The 19,099-nt window shown below is 51.6% G+C and overlaps 1 protein-coding gene across 3 annotated transcripts in view; it reads left to right on the forward strand.

The window, feature by feature from the left end:
- Positions 1–1,311: 1,311 nt before the first annotated feature.
- Positions 1,312–19,099, forward strand: part of RNF152 (ring finger protein 152) — a 55,554-nt gene continuing 37,766 nt past the window's right edge. The window contains exons 1-4 of one of the 3 annotated variants that reach the window (XR_004899488.1): positions 1,312–1,560; positions 2,819–2,942; positions 9,796–9,798; positions 12,308–12,318. The gene's annotated coding sequence lies outside the window, so the exon portion shown is untranslated. Of the gene's footprint in view, positions 1,565–2,818; positions 2,943–9,795; positions 9,799–12,307; positions 12,319–19,099 lie in introns of those variants that run through there. The other 2 variants (XM_028524339.2, XM_036010170.1) reach the window with 2 other exon arrangements.

The following is a 19,099-nucleotide window of genomic DNA, read 5'->3' on the forward strand; positions in this document are numbered from 1 at the left end:
CCCCTTAGGCTTTTAGGACACACGTATTCACTTTCACACCTGCCGAGTGTACAGGAGAAGCTGCAATTTCAGGGGACAAAAGCGCACAGATGAGCCAGGGGAAGGCTGTATATAAATGGGGTCACCAAACTCCATCCATTTCTTGGCAGCCGGCTTCTGCATGTGCTTGGAAAACGTTACTAACAGGCTTTGTTTGTGGGACAAGACAGGACGGCCAGTCAACTTGAGCACCTTAGGGATTTCCGTAGGTCACAGCTCCCTCGGGTTCCCAGGGTCTCCGGCTCACCGCCTCGGCAGAAGCACTCCAGCCAACGATTGGGAGAGGTCTGCGCGGCCGCTCTTTCCTTGGGGACCCGCCTGCGCCTGCGGGGACTGGAAGACGGCTCAGTTCAGGCAGCTGGGCTGGGAAGGGCTCGGGTGGATGACTAAGGGACCCTTTTTTCGAACTGATGCGGCAGTCCGGGAGAGTGGGCAGGCTTCGCCTTCAAGTCATAGAGTTCTGGGCCTAGAAATCCTTCAAAAAGACGCCAGGACATGGAAACCTCTACCGGCGACCTTCCCCCTCCATTCTCCTACTTTATAGTTAACGCCAGAAGCGAGAGACCGTGTTCTTGGGGGAACCAGACATCCTGAGAGGAGTTTGGGTTTAAGGTGGAGATTAGGGTGGGCCAGGGGTTCGGTGGTCCGTGCCGTCACGGAACCCTCAGGACTTGCATCTCCCTGTTCCCGTTACCCCTCTCAGGGGGGCCGGTGGGAGGGGGATGTGTTGGGCCTCGGGTCCACGAAAACAGGACTCGCCCAGGCTGGACTACGTGAACTTTAAGGGTCAGCCAATACGTATCTGCGGTGACGCGGGTCCACGCAGTTTCTGGAAACCAGCCGATCTCAACTCCTCCCTCGCTCGGTCCCCTGGTCGGGAGCGGCGGACTGGTTCCCATTGGCCTCAGCACCCACCCCCCCTTCGCCCCGCCCTTCGGCGGGCTGGGCTCGGCCTCCTTTCACACCTGATTCCAGCGCAGGTCCCACCTGCCAGGGTGGGAAAGATGACGTCAAGGACCCCCGCTAAGGGTGGGCCCTTGGGGGCAAGGCCGAGAAAGGGCAAGAGGGAAGGTGGGCTGCTCCTCACCCCTGGGGGTGGTATGCGATTCTGGACGCACTTACTGACGTCCGGGGCAAGTGGCGTGGTGGTGGGGAGGGGGGGCTGGAGGAGGTGGAGCCGCCGGGCAGGGGCGGTGCCGCGGGGAGCAGAGCCCGGCCTCTCACCCCCCACCCCTTTGGTGCCTTAGTCTGGGCGTTGTTACAAAAAGCTGCCGCTCGCTGCTGAGCGGCAGTGTCCAGACACTGCCGGGAGCGCGAGGGCGTTAGGGCAGGTGGGGCGCCTCCCCAAAGGCGGGGCAGGGAGCTGGGGCTGCGGACTCCGCGCTCCCGGCGCTCGCTCGCCGCGCTCCACGCCGCACGTCTGGCCGAGCGGGTGGCGGGCTCGGCGGGACCACCGAGTGACGCTGCCGCCGCCGCCGCCGCCGTTTCTGTAGAGCACTCCCGAGTGTGCCGCCGAGAGCGGTCGGTGAGTTTCGGTTTGTCTCTCTGCTCTGCCCCTCCTGAGTCGGGGGCGGCCAGAGGGGCACGCCGGGATGTCAGCGCCCGCAAGGCGGCCGCACCCGGAGCAGAGAAGCAGGAAGCGGGGAGCCGCCTCCTGGCGCGTTGGGGATACCTTTTGGCCGGTGGATGGGGGGTGGTAGGGCCGAAGGGGGTTCGGGGAGGGTAGCGCAGGGCGTGGGACGGGAAAGCCCCGGGGCGTGGGGAGGTGATCCCTAGAGTCGTGTTTGTCCCTGGCGCTGGTGGCGTTGGGCTGTCGGCTGGGGCCAGGAAAGGAGGGGTTGGTTTATGGTGGGGAATGGCGCTGTCGGCGGCTTTCGAGTCCTCGGATGCCCCCTGGAGCTCCGGTCCGAAGGAGCTGTCTCGCCCGCGCCGCGCGCGCCCCCACTCCGCACACACTGGAGTAGGTCCTCTCGAGAGCCCCTTGTTGAGCGCCTCCCCCACCCGCAGAAGTTGCCCTCGCGCGCCCCTCTGTGGCCCCACGGCCCCTCCGGGGAGGATAGGACGCGGTGGTGGGCCAGATGTTGGGGGTGTCTTTTGTGCAAACCCACGCGCCTGGGGCTCTTCCTCCTGGAAGCGCAGCGGCAGGACAAAGCAGGCTGGACTGGTGGGACGCTGCTCCGGAAGCGGCGCCCCACACCCCCATCCCGCCTGGGGTGGCGGTGGGTGGGGGGAGCGCGGCGAGGTTTTGGGAAGAGTAGAGGAATCGGCAAAACAGTGACAGTGACTTGATGAGGTGACAGACGGCGTGAAGGAAAGAAGGATGCTCGCGAATGCAGCGCGGGTCTGTCTGGCCGGGGGACGGGGCGCCCCGCATTCCCATCTATCCAGGCGTACCTGGTATATTTTTTGCCAGTGTGTATTTGCCCCAAGATGTTATTCTCCGCTTTCTCTGTATGTTTTTCGAATTTCTTTCTTGAGGGGTTACAGTTGCCAGCAAAAGCGCTACCACCAGGGGAGAACTTGGGGGCGGGGGACACTGCAGAGGAGCGGCGGGAGGTGGTTGTGTCTCCAGTAGAGACAATTAGGAAGCGTTCCGCCCCCTCCACCCCCTCCACCCCCTCCGCGGCCCGCCAGCCCTCCACACCTCCGCCGCCTTCCCCCCACCCGCCCAGGGCATCCGCTCCGCCGCCGCCGCCGCCGCCGCCGCGGGCCGGCAAGATGCTTGGATGTCTTTCTCTGCTGCGCGTATCTAACCCTTGCTGCCTGTGTTTCACTGCAGGCTGAACCCGGCTCCGACTCAACTGTGCTTCCTGCTCGGCAGCCTCGAGTCTCCCAAAGGCGTAGCGTTTCCACTTGATGTCATCGCGCAGAAGGGGGTGAAAGGGACTCGGTGACAGATTCAGGTAACCCCCGATAATCTGGGTAGCCGCCTGGGTGTCTGTGGGTCATTTGGGCCAATGGCGTGTGCACGGGCGGGCGTTGGGCGGCTTCTGCTTCGCACCATTCCTTTCCTGCCTGTGGGGAGGTGGGGGCTGCTGGAAAGGAATTGCCAGTGACTTGAAACCTTCCTTTTGAGGAAGGCACTGAGGCCCGGCAGGGTGCGTTGGGGGTTGTGTAAACTCCACCTGCTTCCCTTCGATGAGAATAGGCAGTTGTGTCTGAACGTGGGATTTGGATCTGTACCTGCTTTCTTATGTGGGGTAGTGTATTTGGGCTTCAGGGGGATAGCGTTTGTTGAAAAGGTATCCGTGTGGCTGGTTATAAATTGGACCAGGGCTCAGCTGGGGCACAGGTCAAACAGAGTGACTTTCCTGGGAAATAGTGTCTTTCCCCCGCCCCTTCCTTGTGATAGTGTTTGCAGCATCAGGGTGTCAGCTGCAAGTCAGTGGGAGGGGGAGGGGAGGGCTGTGGGGGCGGGGTGGGTGGGCGCAGAAAGAACAGAAACGGAGCTTTCGCTAAGTTCCCATTTATAAAGCTGTGAGCCATTAGGCTCTCAGTCTGCGTTTTATCTTGAGGTTGTTGGTTCTTTTCCAAAAACTCTGGCCTGTTCTTTTCTTTCCAAGGATAGTTCTGTTTTGATGTCCACCTAACCAGATCTGGGGTTCTCTTGGTAGAGCTCAGTGGAAACGTCACCTTCAGTCGCAGGAGGACACCTTGGCATTGACATTGTCTCCTAGAGGGCAGAGTCCTGGCGCCCGGCACGAGCAGCAGAGGATGAGGACGGTTGTGGGAACGGACCCAGGGCCTGCTGTGGAGGACGGAGGGGTTGCCGAGGGCCAGAGGCTCCTGGTTGCTGGGGCTCTCGCTTGCTCTGCAGTGGTAGTCCCTGCATGTATGTGATCAGTGGCAGGTTCTCTCCCCACAACCCGAGTCCCTTAGAAAAAGAAAAAATAACTGGAAAGGTTTGTCACTAGCCTCCAGGGTAGTTTTGTTGTGGAAGGTGACTTTAAGGAATATAAATGACACTGGCATTTATCCTTCTCCTCCAAGCCTGCAGGAAGCACGGGGAGAAGGAGGTGAGTGATCTGGTCCCAGCCGAAAACAAAGGCTGAGGCTTTATTTAGGAAGATCAGATTTGTGATGGTGTTGGGATAGAGGTATTTTGACAAGTAATTTTTATGTCAGCAATAATGCAGGGTGTGTGCTGTATTCCTGCGAGAAGAAGAGCCACGTGATGGGGTAAGAGGGAGTGTAACAATGCAATAGAAACAAAGGGTGTGGTTTTTTTTTTTTTTTTTTAGATAGAAAAAAAAATAAATACCTCATACACACAATTCCATTTGGGAAAACAGCTGCCTGTACATGTAAATGCATGTCCAGGAACAAAGATAGCCATGGTGCAGTGTTCGGTTTCACTGTGGTTTTGAACTGTGTACAGTAATAAATCACAACCGAGTGTTGTATTGGTGTTCAGTGTTGTTTTGTTGTTGCTGGTTAAGGCGGAGGCTCGCCCACCCCGGGATGTCTGCAGAAGTGGATTTGTTCAGCTCTAGGCGAGGGCAGCCCTAAAGGTTGCCCCTAGAGGTTATTAGAACAACCTTTTCCCTCCAGAGCTCTTTCTACAACGTTCATTTAATCCATTCAGCAGATGTTTATCAAGCACTTGATAGATAATGGGCTTTGTGATAAGGGCCAAGGGGTGGAGGTGGGGTGTGGAGGCACAAAAATGAACCACCTTCGGCAGCTTACAGGGCAATGGAGAAATGGTGACCTGGTTCTAATTAAGGTCACTGGAGGCTAGAGAGAGTAACAGCGTGGTATGGGACTTGTGAGCAGGGAGCATGTGGTCATTCAGCCTTGGCTTGAATGCTTCTTTCATTGGGGACCTCACTACTTTGTAAATGACTGGACCTGTTGTTAGAAGGCAGCCTTTTCTTCCCAGCCTTCAAACCCTTCAGCTGAATTTCACGAATGGTTAGGTTTCACTGCTGTGGAAAGGTCATTCTGTTTTCATTCCTTACCCTTCAGAGTGGTCTAACCTGTTGGCATCCTCTGCATTTCAAGGTTTTAGGGTTGTTGTGTTTTTTTGTAAAGACTTTATTTCTATTTAGAGAAAAGGGAAGAGAGGGAAAAAGAGGGAGAGAAACATCTACGTGAGAGAGAAATATCAGTCAGTTGCTCCTGTGCGTGCCCCAACCAGGGGACCAGCCTGCAACCCGGGCACGTGCCCTGACCAGGAATCTAACTGGTGACCTTTTCACTTCTCGAGACAACGCCCAACCCTCTGAGCCGCACCGGTCAGGACATACCTTTCGAGGCTTTATTCAGTCCCTACTGCCCTTGAATTTTGAAACAACTTCTGCTTTTCTGTATAATGCGATTTAGAAGACAAGTGAGGGAGGGGGCCTTTGCAGGTGTCTCTCTCGTTTTTAAACAGTGATGTACCAGCAGGACAGGCTAGTTTGCAGTGACAGAGGACCTCCAGATCTCAGTGGCTGAGGGCAGTTTCTTGCCCATGCCGAGTGTCCAGCGAGGTCAGCAGGTGGGCCCCGCTCGTCGCGGTCACGCAAAGACCCAAACCAATGGACGTGAGATCCCGAGGGTGCTTTCGGGATCACCGCAGCCCTGGGAAGGAACGTGGGGGGTCTTGTTTTAGCTTTGACACGACCTGACCTAGAAGTGACTGAACGCCGCTTGGGCCGGGACGAGTCCTGTGACCCCGTGTAGCCCCAGGCCAGTATTTCTTTCACTGGAGAGGGAGGACAGGGCGGAGGGGAGCAGCACCACTGACTTTCCCCGGTGATGGGCCCGGGTGGGGCTTTAAAGTGGGTCCCTCCCGGGCCTCGCTCAGAACTCTGCGGGTGTTGGGCATCACACAAGTATCAGTCGAATGCATGAACAACGCATTTCTTAAAGAATCTGGTCCCATCCCCCCCCATCTGACTGTACACTGGTGATCAAATAAAAGATTACAATTTTCTCTTTCCAGTAGTTGTTTATTCGGAAGTGCCAGGCCAGGAGGCATCTCCAAGGCTGCTCTCAGGAGGTGCGGTGCTTCGTGTTATGTAACAGAGAGGTGTTGCCTCCTGACCATGTCTCCCTCCCCGTCTGCCTCTTGTCGGACACTTCCTGAGTGTGCTCGGCACAGCTCGGGGTAGAAAGGCGGCAAAGGGCCGAGCGTCAGCCAGGATGTGGCCTTGCCTGGCAAAGACTAGGGGGCAACGGGGAGGACCTAGAACGGGCAGGGGTGCTTACAGGGTGGTAGCCTTAGGCCTCCCTCTGGTTACTTCCATGTTCAGAAAGAGTCACTTGGGTCACAGGGCCAGGAGGACATCCAGAGAGTTTGGGGGCATGCGTACTTCCCTTGGCGGCCACGGTGGCTACCAGGTCAGTTCGAAGGCCTTCCTTCCCCACTCTCCCTGCAACCTGTTGGGGGCTGTGAAATGGCATCTCAGAGAGCTGTGGCTCAAGCAGGTGGTGGCTCGTGGAGAGATTTTGCTGTGGGAAGTGCTGGTCACTCAAACATCTTGGCTCGTGTTGTGATAAATACATGTGTGGGTATGAATTTTTAGGGTTTTGATAGTACTTTTAGCATGAGCATGGAATTCAACCGAATAGCATTGCTTCTGACTCAATAATCACCTCGTTGACGTCATCTTTATAATGACGGCTCGCTGTAGACAGGTGACGTGGTGAACTGACCGTTGGTGGCCGAGACCCAGTGACTAGAGGACAGGAGTGTTGGCCTGAGAACGCAGAGGCTGCCCTCTGATCCAGCGTCCCCTGAGTGAGTGACAAAGATTGCACCCAAAAAGGTTCCGAAGGGGGAGCTGAGCAGCCCGGAAACCAGCAGGGGACCCAGACACAGCCTTGACCCCCCGAGAACCAGTGCAGGGTTGAGCTGCCAGCCAGGCCCGGGCTGAGAAGGAAAATTAAGCCCCAAGGGACTTGTCTTGAAATATATTTGGGAAGCTCCAAAATACATTTCTCTGTTTTGGTTGACCACTCACTCCGCACCACTTTAACTTCATAACAAAGCCGGCTGTCCAGGTAGGTCACTTGCGGAGGGACTGTGGTTCCTGGAACGACACACGCAAGGTCAAAGGTCACTGAAGCCGAAGCCAAAGGCAAAGGGAGGGAGGAGGCGTTGGCGTTCCTGCTCCTTCCCTCCTGGCTCTGGGAGCTGCCCTGCGTGTCCCAGGAGTCAGCCTCCATGATTAAAATCACAGTTTGGACAAAACAAGCCCTTGTTTTCTGTTTAAGGGTTTTCTACTGGTTGACTTGCTGTCATTGTAAGAGTTAAAGAGGAAAGCCTCAAGTGGTGGACACGAGGCCCGCATTTCCTCTGGGTGGGTCTCAGCCTGCCATTTCCTGGCCCAGGCCCCCGCCGGCTGCTGAGGCTGGGAGCCCCTCCCTGGCAGAGCTGCGGGCGCTGCTCGTGGGCTCCCCTGGGAGTGGAGCGGATGCCTGGGACAAGAGGCCTTGTTCGCCGCTCGCTTCGTTAGTTCCTGCGTGGATTAACCTCATCGCCAGCGCTCTGGCGTGATAAAACTTACCCTCCCACGCAGGGCTTCCCAGGGTAGCAGACCTCCATGCACTCTCGGGGGCGGAAATACAGGTGTGCCCAGGTGTGCCCAGGTGGCGTGTGGTCTTGGCAGTGGAGGTGCAGGTGCTGTGTCCCGCGTTTCTCTCTGCTCTTGCTGCTCCTCTCCACCCCCACCCTCCTCCTACCTACCAAGCAAATGTAACTTTTCTGGCTGAGTTCCCATTCATCAATCCAGATAATCACACTCGATGCACTCCTCGCTGCGTCTCTCTGTAAGAACTGATGAGGTTCTGGTAAAAAGCTTCTACAGATGCTGTGGAAATAGGGAGCATTAGCATCAATATTGGTGTTCTGTTTAGGAGCAGGTTAACGCTCTCTCCCCAGCGACCGGCCCCACAGTTCCCTTGGCTTCCATCCTAGCTGAGCGCCTTGTCTCTCTCGGGGCTGTTCGAGCTGGTTCTCTCACCCGCTGGCTCTCCCACCACCAATTCACATTACAGAATGCCCTCACCCTCAGGATGGTAGGTTGTTGTCATTGTTCATTCCCCTGCTTTACAACCTTCAGTGCCTTCTGGTTTGAGAGGGTGGGAGAGGGAGGAGTCTATATTCTTTCCTTTAAAGTGACCTGTAGCTTGACCTCTAGACTTCCTTTTCAACCTTGACTTTCATTCTGCCTGACTTTAAAATGCCTCATTAGCCGGGATGATTAACCCACTCTTCCCCCATTGTTAACTCACTATTCCCCCAAAACACTTTGCATAGCCTCTTTCTTAATTCTGGAACATTCTGTGGCCTACAGTATCCTCTCCCTGTGCTCCATCTTTAAAGGTGGACTCCGCTCTTAGTGCTTTTAAAAAAGTTAACTCGCCCTGGCTGGCGTGGCTCAGTAAGTTGAGTGCTGGCCTGTGAACCAAAGCGTTGCCAGGTTGACTCTAAGCTAGGACACACGCCTGGGTTGCGGGCCAGGTCCCCAGTAGTGGGGCGCACAAGGGGCAACCACACATTGATGTTTCTCTCCCTCTCTTTTTCTCTCCCTTTCCCTCTGTCTAAAAATTAAAAAAAAAAAAAAAAGATAACTCTATCACTTTAGACCTTACCAGTCCTTCATTCCTCCTGAGTTCTTTGGCAAAATTGCCTCCATGTTTCATCTCATTCAACATTCATTCATTCATTGTACAAAGGGCACTTATTGTCTCGTATTATCACCTAAGATTGGCATCCTTTTTGTGTCTGTTTAATTGCAAAGAACGGAAACCCATTCAAGCTAAAGGGAGGTGTATTGAAAAGATGTCTCAGACATCTTTTGTCATCAAGCCACATGCCACGAGAGTTCCAGTGGACAGGGCTCTTCCGGTCATTGCTGAGTGTGGGGAGAGGGTGAGGGGGACAGTTCCCCCCCGGGGGCCTTTCGGCGGGCAGCTGTAGAGATCAGGACCAGCAGGGTCTTGGTTCCTGGCAAGGTGCTTAAAGTCTGGATGAGGTTAGGCCCAATTTGTATTCCCCCCTGCCCTTCCACCTCCCCACCGATGTTTACACAAAGTCTCAGTAAATAATCATTCACAACTGAGAGATGATTTGACCTACAGTGATAAAGGAATTATAGGTGCTTTTACTCTATTTAAAGGAAGCCGAGAGACTTATTTTTAAGAGCTTTGCCTACTTGCATGAATAATGATTAAAAATGGAATGAGATTAGAGCTGTTGGGCTACAGTGTGCCCACCGATGCTTGAGAGGTGAGCGGTCTCACCAGGGACCACCCTTCTAACAACAGGAATCGTTATTGACAGTCTGTTTTTTTAGCTTCAATCTGCCTGCTTCTTCTGAAACAACAACAAAACAAAACCACTGTGTCCTCGGTGGCACACAGCAAGCAGCCTAGAAACTGTACACCCACCAGGACAGCCCACGACCTCAAGGAGCAGACTGAGCTGTTGGGGTTGGACACCAGTGGGGGAACATCATCCATAACCGGTGACCATCAAATCTCCCTTCCTAGTTAACTTGCAGTTGGCAGTGCTTTTGTGACAGACATCTGGTCTACCTCACTTCTTTTCTTTCTTTCTTTCTTTTTTTTTTTTTTTTTTTTGAAATACTCATCCACATGCCAGACGTTTTTTAACACCCAGGATGCTTGATCATTATGGATAGTGTTTTTATGAAAGAGGAAATGTGTTCAGCTGCTTGGAGAAAATGGCTAGGAATGTATTAACATTAAAATGTTCTCAGCTTGACAAATAGTGAATGGAGCTAAGATAAATGTCCCTCAAAGAAAGTATTTAGTGTGGCATTCTTTTGTGCAGTCTTATTGCTCTGGGGTAGGTTTGCAAATTGCCTCCTTGCGGGTTAATATGAGATTAAAAGTGGTTGCAGAGCACTGGCTAGATCTCTGCTTGTTGCTTAGGGAATCCGTCCCTTCGTTGCCTTTGGCCCTGCAGGTAGAGGACCACTGTTAACCCGGGAGCCTGCCTGTCCATTCCTGGCCCGCACTGACACTTCAGGATCCATCTGTTCACGTACGGTGGTGGGTGACATAGCATCTGAAAAAGGGAATATCAGTGACTTAAGTATACAATTGTATTTATTACATTTATTTAAATATTGAGTGCCTACTGTTTGCCAGGCACAATTCTAACGGCATTCTGTGCCTTGGGTAGCTTAATATGTGAATTTAACTAATAATTTAGTTGCTTTTCTGCTTTTTAGGCAGAGGGAAAACCAGAAGGGCAGAGAATAAAAGAAATGAATCTGATACCCTCCTCTCTCAGTTGTTGATCCCTTACCATATAGGTCCACCTTGCTTGATCCAAATTCAGTTAAGTGGTTAAAAATGTACAGCAAGATGGGTTGGGTTCCAGTGTGACCTCTGCCATAATGACCTTGAGTAAATAAGGTCTGACTGAGCATTTGTTCCCTGTGACCGAGTGGAGAGATCCGAAGTCCGGACTCCAGTTCACTGGTGTTCCTTCTCTCTGAATCTCTAACTCCTGGGATTGATGGTGTGGGGGGGTTCAGAGCTGGTCACCCCAACATGTACTTCTGTGGTATGTAGGTCATTTTGAGCTAAGGGCAGTTTTAGCTTCAGGCTCGAGAAACTTCTGCCCCTCCCTTTACCTAGAGGAACTTGAACGAGGGGCCTTGACGTAGTAAGAGATTATTTTTTGACCCGCCTATGAGATAGGGCAAACTTGCATTGACTAGACCTCTGCTCTTACTGCCCTGCGATGGCCCGTTGAAGCCCCCACAGTGTGTCACCTCACCACTAGCTCAGGGAGTCTTACACACCTCAGCCCCCTTTCTGTCTCCGACCTTCCTCTGCGCGAGGGGGAGGGGGCGCCTCTGACGCTCACGGATGTGTGTGAATTAAATTTGGTTATTTTCTCTAGGCACTCTGTCTCACGTCTATTTGATTATTTAGACCAGCCAAAGGAACCTTGAGGGCAGAGACAGGTTTGTTCCACCCCCTTAACGGCAACTGATAAGACCCTTAGATAAGCCACCTACTTTTCTGGTAGTAAGCTGATGCCTCAGTTAATAACCCTTTGTGTCCCGTTTCTTCTTTGGAGTGGGACTGTTTTTCTGGGGGTGGTAGGTTGGTGCCAGCTGACCTGCCCCGAATGGCCAGGAACGGTGACGAGCTTGCTGCTTGCACTTCCGTGACTCCGATGCACGGAGCGCCTGAAGGCAATTGTCAGACGTTTACGTCACCCTTTCCGTGGAAATATGCGTTTCCCTGTAATCGCAGGTATGCCGGGGTGTATTCATTCATGGCCCTGATGAGCCAGATTTCCTCGTGGTCTGCGCCTGCAGCTAAGAAAAAGGTAAACCTCTCTTTATGGAAGAAGGGGAATCTTCCAGGCAAATGGAATCCACTTAATAAATTACCTTGATGTCCGTACACAGAATGCAAAACATCAGCCCAAAGAATTAGTGTTTCTTTGCAGAGTGAGTTATGTACTTATTTTTTCCAACACTGGAGTCAGGTCTATCAAAATTTAATCGTTCACCCACCTTGGGTTTATGACAAAATAATAATAGGGTTTTTGAGAATTGCATCCTTTGGCGGTGATGCTTTCCAATATGTTCATTGATTTACAGAAAAATGTCTTCACAAACAAGTAAAGAGAACATGTCGGATTTTTACCCCAGATTTATGTCACCATATCTGTGGCGCCTGCCCGTAGCTGTGCCAAACCCCGTCTTTAACCTGCTCCCCAGAATAACTTTCTCTTGCGGTCAAGTCCAGTCTGCAGTGGAAATTGGACGAAAGCGGCTGTCCAGACAACTTCGAAGTCCTTGTGGATGAGAAGGGCGGTAATGATCACTTTCGCAGTCTAAACAGGATCCAGCCTGCTTCTTCCAGTTCCCTCGGCTCTCATTTCGTTCCTTGCCTCCGACTCACTGCAAAGGGCCCTGCCGTTAGATTCTGTCACCACCGTCGGTGAAGGTGAATGGGGTGTCGGTTGGGCGGAACCCTGGAAACGAATGAGCAATGGCCTGCAGTTCGGAATCCTCTCCCCTCCACCGGAGGGAGCGATTCCGGACACACTCACTCCCCGTGGCTTCTGCAGGCTGCTTCCCTCGTTTTAACTTCTCCCCTGAGATTCTGGCTTGTGAAGAAACACATTTCTTCCTTTTATGAGGCTTTTTAGTGCCAGGTGACTGGTGGTGTTCAATATAATCTATAGTACTTAATAGCTAAATACGCTTTGTTTTCCCAAAGCTGATCACGGTTAAAATGAGAAAAGGAGAGAGAGAGCGGCAACTGTTGGAGGGGAGAAGAGTGAGCACAGCGAAGAGAATAACGGGGTCAGTGATTGCGTAGGAATGTGGTATTTTAAAAATTCAGTGCTAGCTTCAAAATAAAAAATAACTGGTTTTTTTTTTACATGGTGAGGATTTCAGCTCTGTAATCAAAAACATCTTTGCCCCAAAAGCAAATTGCAGCTGTTCTTCATGATTTTGTACAAGGAATTTGATCAGATATTTTCTTTCCCAACCTGTGTTGGATTCCACGATTTGTAACAGTTTCGGGGGTGGAGTGGGGGTGCCGACTAGAGCACAGAGATAATAATATTTGGTGTATGCTTCAGGCTCAGGGCGAAGTGCTTTCGGCACGAGGCAGCTGAGCCTGGAAAGTTAGGTGACTCGTCCAAGGTCATGTGGCGAGCTTCTGCCCGAGCCAGTGTGCCAGACCCTGGCAGTCTGCGGTCTTCCTGATCTTCCCTGTGCCCTGGGACCCACACTCATCTCTGGGATTAAGAATTGAAAGAAGAGAGCCCTGGCTGGTGTAGCTCAGTGGATTGAGCGCGGGCTGCGAACCAAAGTGTCACAGGTTCGATTCCCAGTTAGGGCACATGCCTGGGTTGCAGGCCATGACCCCCAGCAACCGCGCATTGATGTTTCTCTCTCTCTCTCTTTCTCCCTCCCTTCCCTCTCTAAAAATAAATAAATAAAAATCTAAAAAAAAAAAAAGAATTGAAAGAAGAGAAAACTTTAAAAAAAAGCAAATGGGTTCAGTGTAACATAATTTAAAAGTCTGACTTCTAAACTGCCTTATCTTCGGGAACGAAGGTGGACAATTTTGGCCAGCCGCTGAATCAATCTGGTGTTGACTTTGAGGCCGTGTGGTTTGAAGGAGTTGGTGATGGGTTCCGCTGGGGGCTTGGCGGTGAGATTTCCGGTCATTGCCCAAGCTTTGCCTCCCGCTAACATGTCTCTGTGATGCCTGGTGGTGTGAAACGTTTCTGGGGGGACCCCCTGACAGGAGGCCGGTGTGCGTAGCCGTGGGAGAAACCGGATCTGGTGCTGGGAGCTGAATGAAGACTTTCGCGAATGCAGCATTTAAGAATACGTTTGAACAAAACCGCCCTTCCCCACCCCAGTTACTGCCGTCCTCCATGTTGGAAGGTGGGATAAGCCATGTCCTTTCATTTTTCCTTTGCTTTGTTTGTGCAGTTCCTCTCCCTGGAACAGACCCCCAAGTGCCCCCCCACTTCTGCCCCACACCAAACACAAACAAAAACAAACTACAACCCCCACAGCATCTCGATGGAAGCTGTAAGTATAGTCTTCCGTTGAGATCTCCTTCCCTTTCTCCTGCCCTGCGGGTCCTCCCCCCAGCTCTCTCAGGCGGAATGAATTTCCTTCCCATTTGCTCTTTTTAACCCCTCTCACCCCTGCATACGGCGACTCGGTCCGTGATTGCTCCCCCGCTCCATCGTGACTGCTTGGTCTGCAGGCACCTTGTCCCGTTTAGGAGTTCGGATGAATGAATGGGGGAACGAAGGAGCAGATGAATGGACAGACTGCTGACGGTGTGGACTTGTTGGGATTAATTAGAGTGTGTGCTAGTGGCACCCGGTGGTAGACCTCAGCGATGAGATGCGGAGTGGCGTCTGGCTCGATGCTTACGAATGTCAACGTTACCGACATTTTGGTCAGGTAATTTTTTGGTTTGTTCCTGTGTAGTATCAGTCTTATGGCCGTAATATTTATAATTTGTATTTTTATCAGGAAATAAGACGATGATAGCCCTAGGCAGTTGGCTCAGTTGGTTTGGAGCATTGTCATGTGGACCTAAAGGTTGTGGGTTTGATTCCAGGTTGGGGCACATGCCTGGGTTGCGAGTTCAGTCCCCAGTTGGGGCCCGTGTGCGGGGTGGCCCATCAATGTTTCTCACATCAGTGTTTCTTCTCCCTCTCTCCCTCCCTCCCTCCCCCTCTCTCCAAAATCAATGGGTATGTCCTCGGGCAAGGATTAAAAAAAGAAGAAGATGATGATGAGTATGAATTTGTTATTCTACCACTCTAATCATTCTGGCATGTGAATAATGAACAGTTTTGAGCTATAAATAACTTTAGTAAAAGGTAATAAAGCACCAGGTGTTCTAGCAGCTTCCGTTTTACTGTGTATGAATACGTACCTGCAACACAGGGTCAGGTTGAGATATTTGTGGGAATTTATGTTTAATGAGTTGTAACAACTTTGAGGGAAAATGACAGCTGTGGCTCCCCGACAGTCACAGCTGTTCCCCACACCATTAATAAATAAATCACCGCGTGATGTGGCAGGCTTCGGAATGGACTCATATGTGCTCAGTGCAGCCAAGGTGCTGTGGACTCGTGTCTTTTAAAAAGCTGAACTGGAAACCTGGCTTCATCAGATGCAATTCAGTGCCCAGTTCTAGATTCTCCTGCAGCAATTAATTGTATCTGTGGTTGTGTCTACGCAGAGCCGCCGACCGAAATGCGTAAGTCAACCGGCTTCCTTTGGCACCGTCCTGACTGACAACAGCGGGGTTGTTTGGGGAGACAATGGCTGTTTGTGGGCCGGCCCTCCATGGCTGAAAGCTTTGCGTTGGGTTCAGTGGTCCTGGAGCCTGCTCCGTTTTCATGGCACTCAGTTCATTGTCCTTCATTGGACAGAGAGCCACCCCCGGGGTGAATTTCGCCCTACCTATCAGTCCGAGGATCCCTGTCGGGAAATGGAGCAAATCTGGCTTGACGATTTGAAGACGGCAACGTCTCTCTTTCTAGTAAAAATCCTGCTAGGCGTTTGAACGGCCAAATATCTGATTCTTGTGTTTTTTCCCCCGCAGAAAACATTTTTGCAATGATAATAAGACTGACTACCACGTATGGCACTAATGATGTGCCAGGCTCCAAGTGTTTCTCATGCAGTATGTGCATCATTCTCACACAGTCTGCTGGGGGAGGTACTATTACTATCGCTGGCTGAATGTGTTTACCAGCAATTGCGAGGCATGGAGAGATGGACTGACTTGCCCAAGGTCACACAGTGAGTAAATGTCGGGGCTGGGATCGGGTCCCAGCCTGGAACGGCTCCAGGGTGTAAACTAGAAGCCGCTGAGATATGCTCCCTGGGATTTTTCATTCTGTTAAGGAGACTCCTTTTCTCTGAGATGCCTTAGATGTTCATAACTTGAGCTAATATCGATACAGGATGAGTAAAAAGAGTTACTGGAGGCTCTAGGCTTGCGGCTCGGTTGGCTGGAGCATTGTCCAATGCTTCTGAAGCTCACCACGTTAATTCCTGGTCAGGGTGCATACCTACGTAGGTTGCGGGTTCGACCTCTGGTGGGCGCGTGTCTAGGAAGCAACCACTCGATGTTTCTCTGTCTCCCATCCTGTCTTCCTAAAAATCGGTGGGCACGTGTCCTCGGTTGAGGATTAAAAAGAGTTGTTGCTATGAGTGCATGGGTTTCTTCACTTTTGCATGGGTTGAGCATAATTTCCCATGCAGCCGTCCGCTGATGCTGTTCTGTCTCCTGGAACTCTGGGCCTGATGCTCCGCTGTAGGAAGGTGCTCCTTCAGGAGGTGACCCCGGCAGGAGTAGGAACACAGGCACACCGCCAGCCAGTACTGGATGGAGGAGGGCTGCTGGACTTCGGAGGGGGAAGATCACTTCCTGCTAGAGGCTTTAGAATGGCTTCGTGGAAGTGTGCTCCTGCCGTCGGAAGGATAATATGTTGGGTACCACTGTTGGCTTAGTTTGTACTTGTCTACTGTTCAAAAGACATCGACTGTCTTGGCTGAGCCTTCTTCCCGGTCAGTTGATGCCGTGAGATTGTGGCGGTGAGAAGGGCGGATTAGGGCCCATTGCCCTGAGTTTTTTGCCTTTGGCTTCATGTAAGATGTTGGGTACGTTTTCAGGAACCAAAATACACTCCAAGGCCAAGTGGGTAAAACAGCAGAAGAAGCTCAATATTAGTTTTAATATTTCTGAAGGGAATCCGACAAAATCCACTGAGTACGGCATGAGGAATGCTTGCGAGTGCACAGAACGAGATGGTGCTCATTACGACAGATCTGGCACAGACCCCTGCAGGGCATCGGCCTTCTTGGTCATCCCATGAGGTTTGTTTGCTGATGCCGACTCGGTGGGCTCAGCCTCCTAAAGCCCCTCCCCCGCAACTATACCGATCAGTTAGAACCTGCCGCCCTGCACCCGGGCCTCTTCTGTGCTCTCAGAGAACAGGTCCCCTTTCCTCGGGTTTGGGGGAAAACTCTTATGCCTTCAGAGAATGTGGCAGGTGCATCGGTGCTCATCACTGACTTCTGAATAGTCAGGAGTTGAGTACATTGGCAGGAAGGGAAGCACAGGGTGTGGGCAGCCCCGCCACCGAAAGATGCGAGGCCTGCCCATTTGAAGGTGCGAGACTGCGAGGTTGCAAGTAGAATTTTAAACATGGAATATCTTTGAATCGAGTGTATACATTATACGTGAAAGAGATGATTGCTAATGTGGACTTGGCAGGAACTACATCCAGAACATTGTGTGATGCTGTATATAATTTACCCAGTTTAATTCTCAGGATAATTTAGGAATAGGTTCTGCTTTTTTTTTTTTTTTTTTTTTTTTTGTCGCCAGTTTTTGGATGAGCAAAAACTCTGAGGCGCAGAGAAGTCGAGGAGCTTGCTCAGTGTCGTGCTTCCAAGAGGCAAATCCCCATGGAAACCCCACATCTGATCAGTCGTGGCATCGGTGTGCCGGTCCCTTACAACAGCACCTTGGGTCTCCCAACTTTGCAGAAGTAGTTATTGTAGCAAAAGAAGCTGCAGCGGCTCTCAGAGACAAAATACACTAGCCATGAATGTCTTTCTAGTAATTAATTTCTGGACACAAAGATGAACATGGTATTAACAATGAAATACTAAAAATGCTGGCATTTTAATTTCAGTCTCTCTGTGCGCTCTGGCCATAATAGAGTTGTAATTAATTATCTTCTTGTGGCTGTGTTGTTTCCACACCAAACATGCATCTGGAAATTATAGTGCAGCAAATAGCTGCTGAAGGCGTGATGGTAGTGATTATACCCACGGCGAAATCGGGCGAGTATAGAATAATGAGGTAATTTTGAGGGAAGTTGCCTTAGTGGAATAGTGAATGCTTTCCAAATGCAGGACAAGCCAGAAAGGAAGGAGTCCGAATAATGGATTTGTAAAACACGTAATGAAAACGGATAAATTCTCAGGACCGTTTTAGGGGATAAAAATTAGACTACCCAGAGTTCCTTCCGAGTTTTTAACCAGACAGCATCAAGGTCATTAACAATACTTTTGGCTCTGGAAGTAAAAGTTTTTAAAAGTAAACATTGTGACTCTGTAGCCTGGCCTAGGCAGTCTCCGGTTCCAGGTTGGAAGTGACTCTCGTCACCAGGCTGGCTGCCCTGTGTCCTGCAGGGTCCTCTGGAGCCTCCTTCTCGAGACGCTTTAGCTTATGGACATGTTTGCTCCTGCTGTCAGGAGCTCACCCCGTCCCAAGTGGATTGTTCCCATTTTACGGTCAGGGAAACCGTGAGACCAAATGGGGCAGGACTCGGCAGTTCCCAGGTGGACAGAGCATACCACCCGCGCACCCCAGTCAGGCCCCAGGAGCTGCTCTCTGCCCACCCCGGCCCTTCCTTCCGAGAGCAAGCGTGTCATCAGCAGACCGAGGGACACCAGTGTGGTCTCATTCCTATAGGCCTGCGGAGTCTGTGGTTTCACCGTTAGAGATTCATCCCTCGTGCTGTGAAAATGGCGGGAATTGTGGTTCGTTCCTTGGTAGACTGAGGGCTATGTCCCTCCTCTGCTTATCTGTCAGCGGAAGTTCACGGTTATTCTCACGGCCTCCTGTCCACATCTGCTTGTATAAACTTGCTCGTTTTTTGTCTTGATGCGATTGTTGCTTGTATAGTTAGCAGAAGATAAGAATTGTTCGTGTCCGTGGGGTTCGCTAATTAGAATTTGGAAATGATTAAGAGTGGGGATTACCTTAGCCAGTCCTACTAACTGAGGACAGGCATTGATTGGACAAATGATACAACCTGCAAGATGTTAGAATGTTCAGAAAATCGTTCCTAAGAACCTCACATGTTTATGAAAGACCTGTGTTCTTACAAACGATAAGTGTGATTTAGTTCTTCTGTTGAATTGCGAAAGTGGGAACCCTAAGAACCTCCAGGATAAGCAACTCCTTATCAATCCACTTTTAAGTCACGTGTGAAGAATCCTGTGTGTCGTTGACCTTCTCACGAAGCTGCCCTGGCAATAGTGCCCGCTCCTGACTTCCTGCGCACTTTTCTGCTCTGCGTTTTCCCTCCACACAACCAACGACAGGGCAACATACCGGTATGTGCTTCTCATGCATTTGAAGTTGCTTTGCAAGCTGGTGCTGATCCTCGTGACGGGAAGTGGCCTTTTTGGGTGCTCAGTGCCCTGCGGGTCAGCTAAGGGTGATTGGCTGGACTTTCCTCTGTCTTGGGGGTCTCTGAACTGACCCAAGCAGGTGTGGCTGCTCTTGAGACATTGAGTAAACAGAGGAAAAATATATTGGAAAATATCTTCTTTCTGGGAGGAACACCCCGACACGTAACCCAGACCTGTGTTAGGAACCTTCCCCAGCTCTTGAAGGCCACCCTCTGTGTAGTCAGCAGCTTGTTCCGACTGCCTGGGCTGGCTGCAGGGACCAGGACTGGGGAAAGGGGAGAACCCCACCATTCCCCACCCGGAGTCCCCCTGGATGCTGTGTGTGAGACCCCCCCCACCCCACGCTGAGCTTGCAGACTGCC

Source organism: Phyllostomus discolor, chromosome 9 (assembly GCF_004126475.2).
Source record: "Phyllostomus discolor isolate MPI-MPIP mPhyDis1 chromosome 9, mPhyDis1.pri.v3, whole genome shotgun sequence".
NCBI lineage: Eukaryota > Metazoa > Chordata > Mammalia > Chiroptera > Phyllostomidae > Phyllostomus > Phyllostomus discolor.